This window comes from Bombus vancouverensis, chromosome 18 (assembly GCF_051014615.1).
Source record: "Bombus vancouverensis nearcticus chromosome 18, iyBomVanc1_principal, whole genome shotgun sequence".
Taxonomy (NCBI): domain Eukaryota; kingdom Metazoa; phylum Arthropoda; class Insecta; order Hymenoptera; family Apidae; genus Bombus; species Bombus vancouverensis.
This window is the reverse complement of record NC_134928.1, coordinates 3,206,450-3,223,946: the sequence shown is the minus strand read 5'-3', so window position 1 is coordinate 3,223,946 and position 17,497 is coordinate 3,206,450. Positions and strand designations below refer to the sequence as shown.

At 38.5% G+C, this 17,497-nt stretch overlaps 3 long non-coding RNA genes across 4 annotated transcripts; 2 read left to right on the top strand and 1 right to left on the bottom strand.

The window, feature by feature from the left end:
* Nucleotides 1-429: 429 nt before the first annotated feature.
* On the top strand, nt 430-6,315 carry LOC143304005 (uncharacterized). The gene is made up of 3 exons (XR_013060684.1): nt 430-515; nt 936-1,138; nt 3,676-6,315. It is a non-coding gene; the product is annotated as an uncharacterized LOC143304005 (long non-coding RNA).
* A 38-nt stretch (nt 6,316-6,353) lies between these two features.
* On the bottom strand, nt 6,354-10,162 carry LOC117160359 (uncharacterized). Of its 2 annotated transcripts, none has more exons than XR_013060686.1 (5): nt 10,025-10,162; nt 7,908-7,998; nt 7,537-7,833; nt 7,333-7,449; nt 6,354-7,171 (listed from the first exon to the last, which is right to left on the bottom strand). It is a non-coding gene; the product is annotated as an uncharacterized LOC117160359 (long non-coding RNA). The 2 variants fall into 2 exon arrangements; XR_013060685.1 differs by lacking the exon at nt 10,025-10,162 and adding an exon at nt 8,167-8,573.
* Nucleotides 10,163-15,725: 5,563 nt separating this feature from the next.
* LOC117160361 (uncharacterized) lies at nt 15,726-16,956 on the top strand. Its single transcript, XR_004464760.2, has 3 exons — nt 15,726-15,817; nt 15,930-16,181; nt 16,517-16,956. It is a non-coding gene; the product is annotated as an uncharacterized LOC117160361 (long non-coding RNA).
* Nucleotides 16,957-17,497: the final 541 nt, after the last annotated feature.

Sequence of the window (17,497 nt, the reverse complement as noted above, 5' to 3'; positions counted from 1 at the left end):
GAAGATTCCATAGTGGATCGAAATGCCGTGGATGACATAATCCATCCATGCAACGGACCCATCGATCGCGAAGAACACAGGCGACGGGAAGCGAGCCGATTCTTTTATGGCGTACTCGATCCGAGATTCAAAAGGGCAGCGAGCCACGAATGCGAATCGCGGTGTTGGTCGGTGTATGGAAAAGGAAATCGACCGGCGATCGCGATTTATTATTCAACACACGGAGCCCGGACGTTCCTTCCTTCTTGAAGCATTCCACGATATACGATACTCGATGCCAGTCGAAGACAGCACCTCTTGCAGGCATCGTGTGTCTGAGCGAAGATAGACGGAAATAGCGTGGACGATGTCCTCTCTTCCTGCATCTACGTAATCGTTGATCAAATTCGAGGATCTCTTCGTGGCAGAAAATGGAATTCGCTGGCGAACCAGAGAAAAAGTTCCGAGAAAAATTTCCATGGGGTTGATGCGCATCACCTTCGAAGGAAGAACATTGTGAGAATGTTTGACGACAGGTAAATTTTAGTTTGTAACACTTTTGCAAAATATCTAATGCGGTAGAATTATTTAAGAGAATTCACCTTCAAGTTCTTTCATCCCTTAAATAATTCTAGCACTCTATATAGGTCTTTTACCACAAGGCTCTATAGGTTCTTTTAACACAATTATAGAATTCAGATAATCAGTGAACAATTGTAAAATTCGATATTTCTATTTTTCTAGAATTTTAAGGATAACTTGCTTCTCAATTTTCTCATCCCTTAAGGGACTAACGTTTTATAAGTAACTTTGTTAAATTTGATTTCTTCTGACATATATACAAATATCTTCAACAAAATTGCACAACTAATTTTTGTCCATAAGCGATTAGCCTATAATTGCCTGAATCACTGACGCATATTGCAGGCAAAATAAATGTTATTTTTCTCACACAGAGCGCACGCTATCGATCTTTGTCCTCGGCTTCTCATACTACGAAACATCCTCCGCTATTTGTCGGCCACGTCGAAATTGCGCTGTATGCTGATGAGTTGGCGTGAATTAATCAATAAATATGTAGTCGCTGTGTTAACCACGGATACGGGTCGGTCGTAAACGACGTCTGGGAACGGGAGACCCTGGTCGGGATACGTGCTACGTGCGTTCGTTCTACATATTTTTGTTGGTCATAAACCGATCGTAATTTCAACGAAGCCGCGTTTAATGTATGGTGCATCCACTACCCCAGCGCTAACGTTTCTTCGCTGCCATCGCTGAAACATGGCGGTCGAAAATTACTTTGTTGCTTTTTCGATACCGTTTCCAATATAGATACAGTGAATGTAAGGTTTCTATCAAATAGATTGTGTTTCAGTAATTAATACCGTGCTTTCTCAGGTCTACTTCAAATTATTTTCAAGTCCCGAGAATTTTTCTACTTAATCCTTCCAATTGTGTGTCAAGTGTGTCTTTGGATTTCTTCATCTTCTTTGTACCAAACTTTATCAAAACTAGATTCCAGATTTTATTTACTTTTACGTGTATCCTGGAATATATGTACTCATTTTTCATGAAGTTTGTCAGATAAAGTACATCATCATTATTAGTTTTATTGGTACAAGTTACTTACAGACACAACAGAACACTCAATTCTTCAGTTTCTGTATTGTTCTGATATTCCACTAAACACTGGCTGTTTATTCTCTTATCTAAAAAATCTAATATATAATAGAATTCAAAGTAAACTTTGTTACAAATTCATTTTATCTTAGTGGAATTAGTTATTCAGTTTGAAACATTTTAAAATTAGCTATAAACGTGAAGTTGCTTACAAACAGAACAGAAGACTCAATTCTTCAATTTCTGTATTGTTTTGATATTCCACTAAACACTGGCTGTCTATTCTCTTATCTAAAAAATCTAATATATAATAGAATTCAAAGTAAACTTTGTTACAAATTCATCTTATCTTAGTGGAATTAGTTATTCAGTTTGAAACGTTTTAAAATTAGCTATAAACGTGAAGTTGCTTACAAACAGAACAGAAGACTCAATTCTTCAATTTCTGTATTGTTTTCATATTCCACTAAACACTGGCTGTTTATTTTCTTATCTAAAAAATCTAATATATAATAGAATTCAAAGTAAACTTTGTTACAAATTCATCTTATCTTAGTGGAATTAGTTATTCAGTTTGAAACGTTTTAAAATTAGCTATAAACGTGAAGTTGCTTACAAACAGAACAGAAGACTCAATTCTTCAATTTCTGTATTGTTTTCATATTCCACTAAACACTGGCTGTTTATTTTCTTATCTAAAAAATCTAATATATAATAGAATTCAAAGCAAACTTTGTTACAAATACGTTTTATCTTAGTGGAATTAGTTATTCAGTTTGAAACGTTTTAAAATTAGCTATAAACGTGAAGTTGCTTACAAACAGAACAGAAGACTCAATTCTTCAATTTCTGTATTGTTTTGATATTCCACTAAACACTGGCTGTTTATTCTCTTATCTAAAAAATCTAATATATAATAGAATTCAAAGTAAACTTTGTTACAAATTCATTTTATCTTAGTGGAATTAGTTATTCAGTTTGAAACGTTTTAAAATTAGCTATAAACTTGAAGTTGCTTACAAATAGAACAGAAGACTCAATTCTTCAATTTTTGTATTGTTTTGATATTCCACTAAACACTGGCTGTTTATTCTCTTATCTAAAAAATCTAATATATAATAGAATTCAAAGTAAACTTTGTTACAAATTCATTTTATCTTAGTGGAATTAGTTATTCAGTTTGAAACGTTTTAAAATTAGCTATAAACTTGAAGTTGCTTACAAACAGAACAGAAGACTCAATTCTTCAATTTTTGTATTGTTTTGATATTCCACTAAACACTGGCTGTTTATTCTCTTATCTAAAAAATCTAATATATAATAGAATTCAAAGTAAACTTTGTTACAAATTCATTTTATCTTGGTGGAATTAGTTATTCAGTTTGAAACGTTTTAAAATTAGCTATAAACTTGAAGTTGCTTACAAACAGAACAGAAGACTCAATTCTTCAATTTCTGTATTGTTTTGATATTCCACTAAACACTGGCTGTTTATTCTCTTATCTAAAAAATCTAATATATAATAGAATTCAAAGTAAACTTTGTAACAAATACATTTTATCTTAGTGGAATTAGTTATTCAGTTTGAAACGTTTTAAAATTAGCTATAAACTTGAAGTTGCTTACAAACACAACAGAAGACTCAATTCTTCAATTTCTGTATTGTTTTGATATTCCACTAAACACTGGCTGTTTATTCTCTTATCTAAAAAATCTAATATATAATAGAATTCAAAGTAAACTTTGTTACAAATACATTTTATCTTAGTGGAATTAGTTATTCAGTTTGAAACGTTTTAAAATTAGCTATAAACTTGAAGTTGCTTACAAACAGAACAGAAGACTCAATTCTTCAATTTCTGTATTGTTCATTGATATTCCACTAATTAAGAAATCTAATATATAATAGAATTCAAAGTAAACTTTGTTACAAATACATTCTATCTTCGTGGAATTAAAACTACAATCCATGTGACGAATATTGGGTGTTATAAACCAAATGCATGCATACAATTTAATCGTTAATTCTTGTTGCACGAGAAGTAAAGAAGACGTGTTCTACTCGTCATATTTCAGACGACGCTTTTCTCTTCGTCAAGAGACCAACAAATACGATGGAACAATGTGAATATAAAAAAAAAAAAAAATGTGTGTCCGATGTTTCCGGTGTGCAAGGAAGAAGTTAGGAAGAGAAGAAGAGAGAAGCTTCGTCACGGAGGCCTCACAAGCAACGATACGTGGGTAAACTCGGAGAAGACGTATTGCACGTGAGTAGAGGACGACAGGCAGAATGTTGGTTGAGTGACGTATGATACGAGGATGAAGTTACGCCGTGGCGAACGACGTGTCGCCGATTTATCGAGTTAAGTCGTCCCAAGGCTTATCGGCTTTCGTGTTCCCGGCCACTTGTTTTTCGCCATCCGTCGAATATTTGTGACAATTCACGCTGTCTGCCACTGTATTTATAGTATGGTATCGTGTCGCCATGTAGCAGGTAACATTTTTATTTTCATTGCAGTAGGTACGATGATGGAAAAGCGTGCAGGGTGATTTATGGAAGGTAGTCAGTGTTAATTAGAAGGTTAATGGAGATCATCCGATAAAAGAGTTTAAGTTGATGATGGATATCGATTGCTGGAAATTACTTCACCTGAATTTAACATCGTTTCGGCAATTCTTTTCTATTTTTCATACCAGGCTACGCGAAACCATTAGAACGTTATTTTCCCTGTCACTTTAACCTTTATCTATACATTTTTCTTTCTAGTAGTCCATTTTTCCAATTTTTATACTTCAATCTTGCTTGCATTTTGTGAAATAAAAGAGAGTTCTCGCGTTTCAAGATGTTCAACGTACAACTGGAAGAGTCCAGAGATCAAGCAAACAAATATAATAAATAGCAAATGAACAAATCTTGAACGAACTCTCGGAATTCTCCTTTATAGTCACAGCATTGAAGCAAGAAAGAAGTTAATCTAAATCGATTGAAAATAAAAATTGCAAATGGAATGTATTGACAGAGATAATAGAGATGATCAGCGAGATAACAATTTCCAGATTTCTATTGAAATTTCTTCTGAAGACAGCTTGCAGTCCCAGCAGGGTTCCATACTTTCCACTTTAATCGAACCTCAAATTCTTCCTCCTGTCCGTGAACTATCGTTTCTGCCAGCCTCGGACCATCAGATGGCCTTGGTCTTTTTGCACGCGCACCACTTGACGACGTGACCGTTTCCATTGGCAGTGTGGGTCCTCTATTTTTTCCCTGCTGGCAGTTTCGACAAAGATACGCCTGTACAGAGCCAGTTTCATCGAAGCCACCCCCTCACATCTCTCTCTCTCTCTCTCTCTCTGAAGATGCGTTTTCTCTCCATTCTTCGTTTCCCTCGGCGGACGTCAGGCTCCTCCGGTCGCGGCTTCAGGAGAGCAGAGAGACGATCAATACGTCGCTCCAGAACGGAGAAGGAACGGAGCAGGCTAACGTTATTGGGAGACTTTGTTGCTGAGGGTGGGGGGTGGCGACACGAGGGTGGAGAGGGTAGGTCGAGGGAAAACGGAGCTTTTCCAGGCGATTCCTCCGAGAAGAGGAGAGCACAGGCCTGGCTCCGAGCAGATATGCCCGGCTATGAGCGCGAAAAGATGATGAGACGAAGGGTGGCCCCTGCCTTTTACCCTCTCCCTTTCGCCTGTGATCCGGTTGACAGGGATTCGAAGCCGAGGCTGCACGATTTCCACCGAGCTGAAACGACCTCAGGGCTGTATCCACTGGCGATTATGCTCTGCACGAGTGTTAACTGGATACAACTTTGGAGAAATTCTCTTGCGTCGCTTTTCCATGCTTTCCACTTGTTACAATCTCTTTCTTACTTCTGCTTCCTCTCTTTCCGTATTTGTTAACTGTAATTGACATAAGAATTAGGGCAAATACGATACAGTTTTATATAAATATTTCTACTACATACCACATTCATCTTGTACGATTTTTCTATAATTATTTTACTAATTGTGAGATTTAGCTTGAGGGAATTGAAAAAAGGAATGAATTTTGGATATAAAGAGCATAGATTGTAACATGGTGTATGAAACGTTCGATTTTGCTGTACCAATTTAGTCAATCTTCCTATTAAATGTATAAATATTTTTATCTTTGTATCACTTTAATGTTGAAGATCTTCTATTTCCTGTGTGATATTCATTTTTTAAATATTTACATGAACGAATTTTCAAGATTCATGGAAATATGAATCAGTATAAATGGGACATTCCATACACAACTTAATGTATCTAAATATTGCAAGGGGAAATGGAATAATGGAGCAAAATTTGCGAATAAAGGACGAGCACTCGGTTCGGAGAAACTCAATCGTTTAGCAATGTCGATGACATACGAGTGTAGCCCGATGTCAATTTGTCATGTAAACGATAAAATTGTTCGGCGTCCCTTTCTCTTAATACAGAGCCACATAAACTTCCTTCACGCTCACGCCACACGTATACAATGCATGAATTTCTGCGCGAGAATTTCATAAGAGAAATTCTGTACACGTAATCGTTACTCGATACCAGGTGACTCTTAATTACATATCCATACAACATTCAATTTTCATTTCCCTAAAATTTAACGCTCGATACAACCTTTGATCTTGTTCTATACAATTGTAAACCTAAAACCTATACTTTCATCAGATATCTAAATTTACACTCTCTTTATAAAATAAAATTGACTACCATATGGTTGTGAAACCATCGCTCATTTGAATTGTACACAGAATAAATTATAACTGTACGATAATAAGATGCTACGTTTTTCTTCAAATATCTGAGGCTACCCTCTTCATAAAATTGCATTTTTCTCATACACATTCCCCGTGAACGATTCACAATAAAATACCTAAACTTGTCCTCTCTTCAAACATCCAAACCTATGTACACGCTGTTCATAAAACAGAATTCTCCGTTTCTAGTTCTTAAGACATCATCTATTTTAATTTCATCTCTCGTACTACGCCAAATGAAACTTATAAACTAACATTATCCATTACATTTCAGGTCTCATTTGTCCCTTTTACTCTCAACAATCGAGCCATCATCTCCCCAAGCCAATTACCCCCATCCACAAATTATCCCACCCCATTTTTCCAACAGCCATCCACCCTCTAGCAAACGTTTCCACTCGCACGGTAACATCCGCGTCACAGGGGAAAAAAAGTTGGGCGCGCGTCGAATAATGCGATATCAATACTGATTTCGGGGGTTTTGCCTGTGGCACCTGGCTTGTTGGCCACGGCCCTGTGCGGTGGCATCTCCCTCGTCGCGAGTGGGGCGAGGGTGCGCGCGGTCCAATCATCGCAGAATCCGGGGGATGCCCCTGGCTTCGGCCGGGCAACCGTGGGAGAGACGCCCCGCGACTCGAGGATTCGCGCTTGTCGCCGAATGCCTTCTCCGCTCGGGGCCAAAAAGGACAGTCGGCCGCTGCGTTTCGTTTCGAAGGGCGTTGGCCCTTCCGCGCTTCCACTCGCGCGCTCCTTACACGCTGGAAAACGCGCGAATCGCGCCGCTGTTGTGAACCAGGCTGCAAATAGTGCATAGCAGTGAGACGAGTCGTGCACACGCACGCAAACACCTACGGGTCCAGGATGCATGTGCACGCGTGACGCTAAACAGGGATGTGAGTTGAGGAATGATTTTTATAAGATTTTCATTCTTCCGTCAAGTCTAAGCGGATTGTCTTACCTAACTATTTCACTAATTCTGTGCAAATTCACTTTGTGTTTGACATTATGTTGGGGATGAACGGGTGTACGTTGGTTTTGTACTTCTGAGCTTTACAATTTCCACGATTCTGTTTTCCTGCATGATATTTAGTATGTGAATTTTGGTGAGAAATAGTAGAGAGTCTGGCGTGCAGGTGCATGGGTCTGTTAACGATTTACTCACGTTTGCTACAACGATCGTGTTGTCCGTTTTCATGGTTTCACTTTTCTAATAGCATTCCCAGCATGTCGATACTTTGACCTCGATTCTGTGAACGTGAAGGCGCGCACGCCTGCCTGTCTTATTTTTACTCGTTGGAATTTCGTGAAATCTAATCTTCTTAGGTCTTTGGCTTATGCACTTTAATCGGTCGTTGAACAGCTGCGTTGCACGCGAGATGTTTGCTCCGCCTGTTGCTCGCGCGAACGATCACAAGCATGTAATGTTTTGTGTCCTCTTATTTTCCAATGATCAGTTATTCTGTAAATGCTTTGCGTATTAATAAAAGTTCTATTCTCTTTTCTAATATTCTTATCATATGAGAATCGAAGTACCTGATTCGTGTTCTGCCACCTCTCTTTTTCTTCAACTCTGATTCCACGCATTCAATTCCGACCTCTTGTTAATTTTCTATTTTTCACGTCACTGGAAATTAATGGAAGAGGAAACACGATTATTGGACCTCTATTTGTCGATCAACTTTTGTACCATTAGGTTAGCAACTAAGTGATTGCGGCTTTTGTCAATACCATCTAATGACAAAATCCGCAATTACTTAGTTTCTAACCTAATATTACACTATGCTACGATCACCTGTGTTTGCAGGTTGATTCGTTCAACGATAGCGTAGCCCGATAGAATTCATCAAACGAAGCGTTAAAAATCGACAATTTGAACCGTGGACAAGACAGTATCATACGTACAATACATCGACTTCCTTCTGTCGTATTCCGGATATGCATGCGATGTCACGTCCGATTTTAGTGAAGGTTTTCCGGCGTCACGTACGGTTCGGTAGCTGGGACGAAATTTCTAATCCCTGCCGGCTTTATATAGTCATGCTCATACGGTTATTCATATGTAGTTACGTGTCGTTGCACGCTTGATCACTTTGCAATCGGTATCATGCAATTAATTCGCGATTACTATCGCTTGGTTATTGCAACCATTGCCCGATTCGTATTCAATCTCGAGGATAACTCTTCCTGTGACACTGAATGGTAATTTAATGACTGGACACGATGTACAATTTTCAGAGTGTAATTTAACGATGGGCAACGCCGTGTTTGCTATCGATTACCGCGATTCATGGAAATGAGCCTTCTAACCTAAACCTAACCCTATCCTTCTCTTTCGTGGTTTCGACGTATGTGTAAAAACTGGGCTTCTGTGTTACAGATCTCGCTACCTAGAGGAGACAATGGCCGAAAAGAGTGGGGGCATAAGATAGGCACATTCGTGATCTACCCTGTAGATCCGGGCTTTTGTAGAATTGTAAATATCAGAAGCTCGTCTCTACAGGTATCTTACGGATGACATGCCACGCGACTTTAGATTACACTGCATGGTACCATACGTTCGGGCAAATCTGGCGCTTGGGCTTTTTGAACAATCCGATGAGAAGATATTGTAGTTTTAGAAACGAGTCATCAGCCACTTGCAAACAATGTATAGTACATTCGAACGAAGGATTAAACGATATAGCTTATTCGATGTACAGTACAGTTCTAGATCCCAAATGTAACCAACTGCCAGGCAAAATATATTGCTATATGTAGGCTTAAAATGCGTAATCGTTTGTAGATATTAGGTTTAGATAGGATACATATATTCTGTAATATAATTTATTAATTAGATATATATTTATATACTTATGAATTAATATACATTGAATATGTAAATGTAATGTATGAAAAATAAATGTATCGTCCGAAATATTGAGAAGGTCTGTCCTAAGTACTTTATTTACCCGTCTCTAAATAACGAGATAAATAAATAGTGTTTAAAGCAATAGTTAACTTTTTAGTGGTAATTAATTTCAATTAAAAATTATATTTTTTTCTAGTTTGATGGAAATGAATAATGTTGAAATTATTTGCTGTTTCTGCAGAGTACGCTAGTACAATGTTTGCATCCCTACCGCAAATTTGTGAAACTATTTCTACGCTTTCCTCCTATGGTGTGACAGAAATCTGTAGATTTCTAAAAAATTACAGATCTCGACATTACCGGTAGAAGGAACTATACAGAAATTCTTAAATATGGACTAAATTAAACTACGCCTGAGAATGTAAATTTGATAACATGATATAAATTCCTATAAATCGTATAAATTTCATAAAAATGAACAAAGCAAAATGTCTAAATAAACAAACAAACATCAAATAAAGTGTGAAACCATCAGATGGCAGCACAGTTTAAAATTGAGCCACCCCTACGATGAAGATCATACTAAAAAGAAAAGCTTACCAACTTTTACAACCTTAAAACTACATCAATATATATCCTATAATATAGAAGTTATATGCTTAAAAACACGAAAACTTCCTTCTTTAGCCATCCATTCAACGAAATCGACGTATCGCTTTCCAAAACGAGCTCTCAAATTTATACATCTAACAATCATCGCGATACTTCTAGTCATTAAAAGCGTTTCTTTAAAAATTCTTACCAGGGTTTTTGATTCCAAAATTAGCTGACCTACTTTCCACCATGTCGTCATTATTCTCGCTACGCCTTATCGCGATTCAAAGCATCTGTGTCCACCGTTTCCACAGCGACTCCTTGTCGTCATCGACGACGTGGAAGGGCGTCAGCAATCGCGTTCACGGTCGTCCTGAAAAAAATACGAAACATGTTCACGAAAAGGCGAACGATAAGCGGATCGGAGCACATGAAAGCCGGCCCAGGATTCGATGGTACGATAGCATGGTGGTACCCGGGGCGACGGGGTATTATATTATTGATCGTCCCTCGAGCTCTGTCCCCATCAGCTGTCGTGATCCCTGGCGTTCTCCTGGTACTACCGGGTTGCACGTTAACCTTTGTACTCACGGCGGAAAAAAACGTTTACAGGCTGGATATCTACTACGACCGAGTCAGCCGGATCTTGCTCTTTTTTGTGGTTCGACGGCCAGCCGCTACGACGCGCATTTGCAACTAACAATAAATGTACCATTCTCTCTTACACCTTCCATTCGTAATATCGTGTATCGTTCGATCTGTTTGGTTGATCGTGTACCAGCTGTAATATTGGAATGTTCTTCTAGATATCGGGTGACGCAAGAATCGTAGTTATATCGTTCAAAAATGAAAGTGTGATAATAGAACTGGTTCTGTTTAACCTTACGCGTGAGATTTAAATACCTTTCGTAACTGATAGAAATGAATTTCTAAAAGATCGTTCTTCAAATGCTACTGTAACAAGGAGGCTGCTACGTTTCCCATTAATATGAATAAACCAAGAAAAACTAATTCAAAATTAAATAAGATTAAACCGATTTTTGCAACGTGCTATGCATTCATAGTTAACCTATATTCGTAATGATAAACTTTTGCACTTTTGAATACATAATCCAGATCTTTCCCTCTCTCTCTCTCTCTCTCTCAAGAGATATCTCAAGAGATATCTCTCTCTGTATCTCAAGAGATACAAATTAAATATCGGTGTTCTGTCTCCTTATTGCTGCAAACTACAGTTGCAAATACGCGAACACATGAAAGTGAATAGACAGTATAGTAGCACAAACTTTTAATAAAAGATACTAAACAACTAGCTGCAATTCAAATCAATTCGACGTCGTCACAAGGTACTCACCTGTTTCAAAGTCAAATTGAAACGTGTCGCCGTCCTACCACGTATTTCCCAAAAGACGATCTCCTCGAACTACGTTCACGAATCGTGGAAGCTTTGTAACGTCGCCAGGCATTAATCGCGCGGTAATGACCGACAGATGAAGAAATATCGTTCTCCAATGACGCGCCACTGGGTTAAGGCGAATCCCCGCCATTATGACGTGTCAGCATCCGGGGGTAATCCACGATAACCATTTATTTCAGATCCACGGACCGTGCAGCGAAAGGGGTGGCAGTCGGGGGTGGAAGAGCAGCACAAATCTTCCTTTCGTGGACAAGCTGAAGAGTCTCTTCGACCTGCTTCTTCCCAACCAACCTCTTGTCTCCTTCTTCTTCTTCTTCCTCCTCCTTTCTTCCTTCTTCTTCGTTCGTTCTCTTCCGCCTTTGGTCCGCGAACGTAATATCCTGCCCCCAGCCGCTGCCTCGAACCTTCTAACACGAAGAGATTCGTGTCCCCTTCTGCTGAGAATCAGCTAGCTCTCGAGTTTCGTCCGCGCACCCCTTCCAACCTAGTTCTCGTTCCTCAGAGTGTCACTAATGCCGCGAGGATTAATGCTACGCGGCGGGGCTTACGGCCACTATTAATTTCATCGGGAGAACAATATCTTATGTGGCTGGGTATCGGGTGCATGTTTCTAGAGCGCTTCCTGGATACCTGGCACACCTCTTGACGATCTAATGCGCGGTTAGCTGGAAAAGAGATCCTATCCACGTTGCAAGAGACCTGAAATCCATTTTAGGTTATGTTTACCAGAGGAAATTATTAAATTTAGTTCGAAATAGCTACGTACTTGTGAATTACTTTTTTCTGTTTGGTTTTTATTAACCGGAAATTGATATGTTAAGAAAAGAATTGTTGATTGATATTGTTGACATTTTATCTGGATTTTAATAAACGGAATTTACTAAGGAATTTTGTTCTTTTTCCTATATTACATCCCTTTTGCATATTTACTGCTGAAAGAATTTTTATTATTTACGTATGTTTAACAAATAATTTTCGTTTAAGACCACAAGCGTTATAAATGTTCCTTCCAAATTTTGTATATATTTTTTTGTGTGTGTGTGTAATAAAATACTTAAGAAACCGAATCTGAAACGTAGATTTTTGAAAGTAGCAATGTATTAAAAGAAAAATACACCGAATTGACGGATCAATGTAAAATTATGTAAACAATGGATATAACCTTCTGGAAATACCTACGACAAGGAAAATTGTTCCCCAGCGTGCGATAGCGTTTGAATCGTTGCAAGAGGAAGGTATCGATGCATCGGAATCGCGTTTCTCTTCCTTCGACGTTTCGAGAGCATCATAGTTACCGGTAAGCGTGACACAAAGGTTATTACGCTGGCACGATAACATCCGGGCATAGCTGACGTGTTTGACTGACGAGCTCTCAGACGTCGCTGCAGGAGCACGCCATTTGCGGACGGCCGGCTGATACTTATCTGCAGGTAATTAGAACTTGGACCTGGAATCACGCATACAGTTTCCGCCGTTGTTCCAGGACTACTTTCGCACAGTAACACTGACAATGATAATTATACACTTCCCCTGTACTTTGACATGGTTGACGTGTAGTTTATAGAAGCTTCGATTCTGTGTATCTTCAAGGGAAGTTTTTTCGATTCGTATAGAAGTTTATATTGGTTAAGTGTGTCGACTTTCGGTATTACGCTGCGAATGTCAACAAGATGGACAGTGTAAGTAACGCTGATACAACTGAAATGAAGGTTATGTGCCCGGTCTATACAGTTAAGGTACAAAATTTGAATTTAAATTTATATTCAAATGTAATGTAAATTTGAATTTACATTTAAAATTAACACTAGGTGCTTTTCAGATTTTGAGATTATGTTGTTTTTGGTAATTACTGAGAGTATACAAGTGCTCTGTTGACAAACTTGATGATCACCGATGTTGACATGGATCGAGATTGTATTTACGTATTTATGTTTATCGTATTATTTTAATTGGAACTAGGTATATATAAATAATTAAATATAATGCTAAATTTCCATCTTGACACTTTCTAGAAGCATCGACTAAAGTCATTACACAGACTGGAAGCGAAAAGTAGGAAACTGTCGAGGAAAAGGCAGCCGGACACCTTTCTCGTTAATAGAGAACGGCGGAACTCTTTCTATCAACTTTCTAGTCCCGTCACGGCAATTAGCAAAGTACTTGCACGTGCGGATAAATCCTCTCGTGGCAGAAGCGCGACTTATTTATGACCATCCGCATCCCGAGACCCGACTAAAGGGTTAAAAGCGATACAATGCCACGGTCGACATTGTTTTGATGCGGTCAGAACTGACGAAGATCGGTGAAAAGATGCATAAACCCGCACGTCGTGTGCCAGCTTTCCAAAACGGATGCTTCGGCGTGAAACCCGCTAGTCTTTCCATCCGCTGACATTTTCTCTTTGTACGAAAATTGCCAATAGAAAGGTTTGTCTGTTCGACCGCTAGAATTCTTGGAACTTGGGTAAAATTTTGTAATTTGATGCAAAGATCGATATTTGTCGAGTTTCTTTGTTATCGATAATATTAGCTTTTCATTTCTTTTCTCTTTCCAAAAATCTTCTTCTTTTCATATGAAACATGTCAATTCGAGATGCGGTTTAAATTACACAGAATTTTAGTTTCATATTGTGATTATTGATACATATATTCAGGATCTTTCTGTGTGATAATTTCATAATTGACAATATTGGTGCTCTAAGCTTTTGGCCAATACACATATATTGAATTACAGAGAATTCTAGTTTCTTATTGTGGTTATTGATATATGTATATCAATAAATAATAATAATTGATATATATATATATATCAATAAGTACATAATATATCAGATCACATAACCATATAATTGATAATATTAGCTTTTTATTTCTGTTCTCTTTCCAAAATCTTCTTCTTTTGATATGAAATATGATAATTCAAGATGCAGTTTGAATTACACAGAATTTTAGTTTCATATTGTGGTTATTGATACATATATCCAGGATTCTTCTGTGTGATAATTTCACAATTGACAATATTGGTACTCTAAGCTTTTGGCCAATATACATATATTGAATTACAGAGAATGTTAGTTTCTTATTGTGGTTACTGATATATGTACATCAATAAATAATAATAATTGATACATATATATCAATAACCACATAATATATAATATCACATAACCATATAATCAGTAATATTAGCTTTTCATTTCTGTTATTTTTCCAAAACTCTTCTTTTGATATGAAATATGTTAATTCAAGATGTAGTTTGAATTACATATATATATCAATAATACTAGCTTTTCATCTCTGTTCTCTTTCCAAGAATCTTCTTTTGATATGAAATATGTTAATTCAAGATGTATTATAATTTGAATACATTACATGAATTACCAATATATGTAATTCAAACTACATTTTGAATTAACATATTTCATATGAAAAGAAGATTTTTGGGAAGAGTACAGAAATGAAAAGCTGATATTACCGATTATGTGGTTATTGATTATGTAATATCAATATATCAATAAAATTCTCTGTAATTCAATATATATATATGTATATTAGCCAAAATCTTAGGGCACCAATATTATGAATTATGGAATTATCAGACAGAAAAATCCTGAAAGTACAATATGTACTTACTACCGCGTCGCCAGGAAACCAAAGCTTCCTATCAAAGGGTAAACGCTGTACCCTATTAGACCGGTATTTTTGCAACGATACTCCAGACCCAGGTTCTCAAGAGGAACGATAACGGTAATCGTAGCGTTGGTTGGCGGCCTCGCAGAGGAAGGCAGCCACGGTGTTCATGATCAGAAGAGCGGCAGTATCCTGGTCCTCCCTTTAGTAGTCTCATACCACTAGCGTATACCCTTACTATGGTACCCCTGGCGGCGCGGTGCTAGCCATGACACGAGAATGTGATTAATGATCGCAACAGAGAGCCATGCACCGTACACCGCTCTCCTCTCTTTTCCCTCTTCTCCCCCGCCGTAAACTCGCCGGGTTCTCCTTCTCTATCGTCCGCTCCTCTCTTCCCTGGACGGCCACCACGTTTTCTCTTCCCTCTGGTATCGTTCTCTCTGTCAGCAACCCCTGCTGTTGCCGCTGACGTTGCTGCCGCGGTTGCTGCTGCCGCAACTGCCCTCTCTCTTTCTTTCTCTCTTATTCTCTACTTGCAATCTGACTGCCTGCCAACTTTCTTCCATAGTTCTTCATCCTCGTTCTCCCTTCTCGTGGCCACCGCTGATTATCCATCGACTATTTCCAACGCTGCCTCCAGCTGGTTTTCGCCGTTTTTCCTCGAGATTCTCTTGTTCGACGCACGAACGTTGGCCTCAGTTCGACAGAAGATGAGCATTCTCAAGGGAAGAACAAAGAGAAGGCAAGTTTTAAATAATTCTACGACGAACTCAGTCTAACAGATACTGTACAGCTTCTTGGATTTGCTAAAATAGATCAGACTCGAGTTTAGAAGTTATTAACTCTGTTTCAGAAAGCTTGCAACAGTATGTTTGTTTCAAGTAATTGCGCAAGTATGTATATAGTAAGGTGCTTGTACGGTTTTTCCTAAGGGCTGAATTATATTATAAAGGTTTGTTTAAGAGTTAGAGCTCGATCGCCTAACGTTCAACTTCTTGTTTATTATTATTTTGCTTAATCGAACGTATTTGATTTTATTTACTTTTTCTTCTTCTTCTTTATAGAGTGGAGAGTTTCGTGTCCTCCGCGTTAAATGAACCTGTCCAAGGCAGGAGTCGTAAGAAATGAAGAAGTCACGGGAACAGAGGAAGAAATCAGTCAGTGCCTGCTCCAAGCACGATGACTTTGACTCTATCGACTCGTCTTCCGCTTATCTAAATCACTTATCGATATCTTGCCCTGATCCTGCTTTTCTTCAATATCCGATCGCCGTCGATCTTAATAATTGCACTTCTTCGTTTCGATTTCAACGATCCGTGAGTTTCACTCGAATCTACCAATTAAATAAACAACTTTTGTCACGAAATATGGACTCAAAAAGCTAAACAGTTTGGAATTATTTCACGTAGAATATCTTTGAAATTCCGCCGCCATTTGATACACTCTGGCAGGAATGGCGCTTCAAATGGCTTCCAGATAAATATTATCTAGTTATCTACTACTTATTCCTTAACAAATACATTTCCTTATTTCCTAACAAAATACAAAACTCACCAATGTCACTCGCTTTACTCTCTAACTAAAACAAAAATTACATCAAAAGTTCAAACTTGTCACAAATTTATTAATTATTGAAATTCTCCATTTCTAGGTTATGTATCAAAAAGCATACACGAAGAAGCTGCATTCCAACCTCTAGCAAAGTAACTAGACAAAATAAGCCATCTACTGGTTCCACTCATCAAACTCTCCTCCTCGTCACGTGGAAAACTGCAGAACAATAAACCACCCCTTTGATATTCCTCTTGTTATCATTTTCGCCAGCCAATATTGTGTCGAAAATAATGCTCCAGTAGGATTGAACGATGATTCGACAGTGCGGCCATCGTTCGACGACGGTGACGAAGTCAGCAAGAGTGGAAAAGACTGGCAGGCGGAACGAAGACAGAGGCAGCGGGTACTCCCCGCGGAAATCAACGGGGCTGCGAGCGTTTCGTTGAAATTTCCGGCGTATTGTCGGCGTTCGGCGGCCGTGAATGATCCGGAGCCACCATCAACCCCTTTGTGAAGGAAGGGAGACGGCGAGGCGGGAACGAGGGCGAACCTGATGGGATATGGGGATGGCGACGCGTCCCTGGCGACGCCGCGACGCTGACAGCGTTCGGTCCCGGCGCCCTCTTCTCCCCGACTCTATTTCCGCGTTTTCTTTGACACACCCCGGATTAAATGCTTCAGCTGTTTCTACAAACTTGCGATCCGCAATATTCGCGTGATCGAATGGCGTTGGTCGAGTGCGATGGTTGTTACCGAGGGACAAAATGGTTGATGGAACGAACGAAATTGACGTTGCTTGAAAGAATGAGATTGCGAATGGTTGAATATTAATACATTGCACGGGATTAAAGAGATGCAAGAATGCACAGAACGTGGATAGTATTTAATGTATCAAAAGAATTTACAATATGAAATGTAAAATTTAACGAATGAAGCAAATCTCCACTTTGAATCTATTTTACAATAATATGAATCTGTATAAACATCGGCTGTGTAAAAGTAACAAATTTGGAGTATGAGGAGGAATCGTATTTTTTGAAATTATAATTATTAGAAAATGTGTTTTACGTTCTGGATA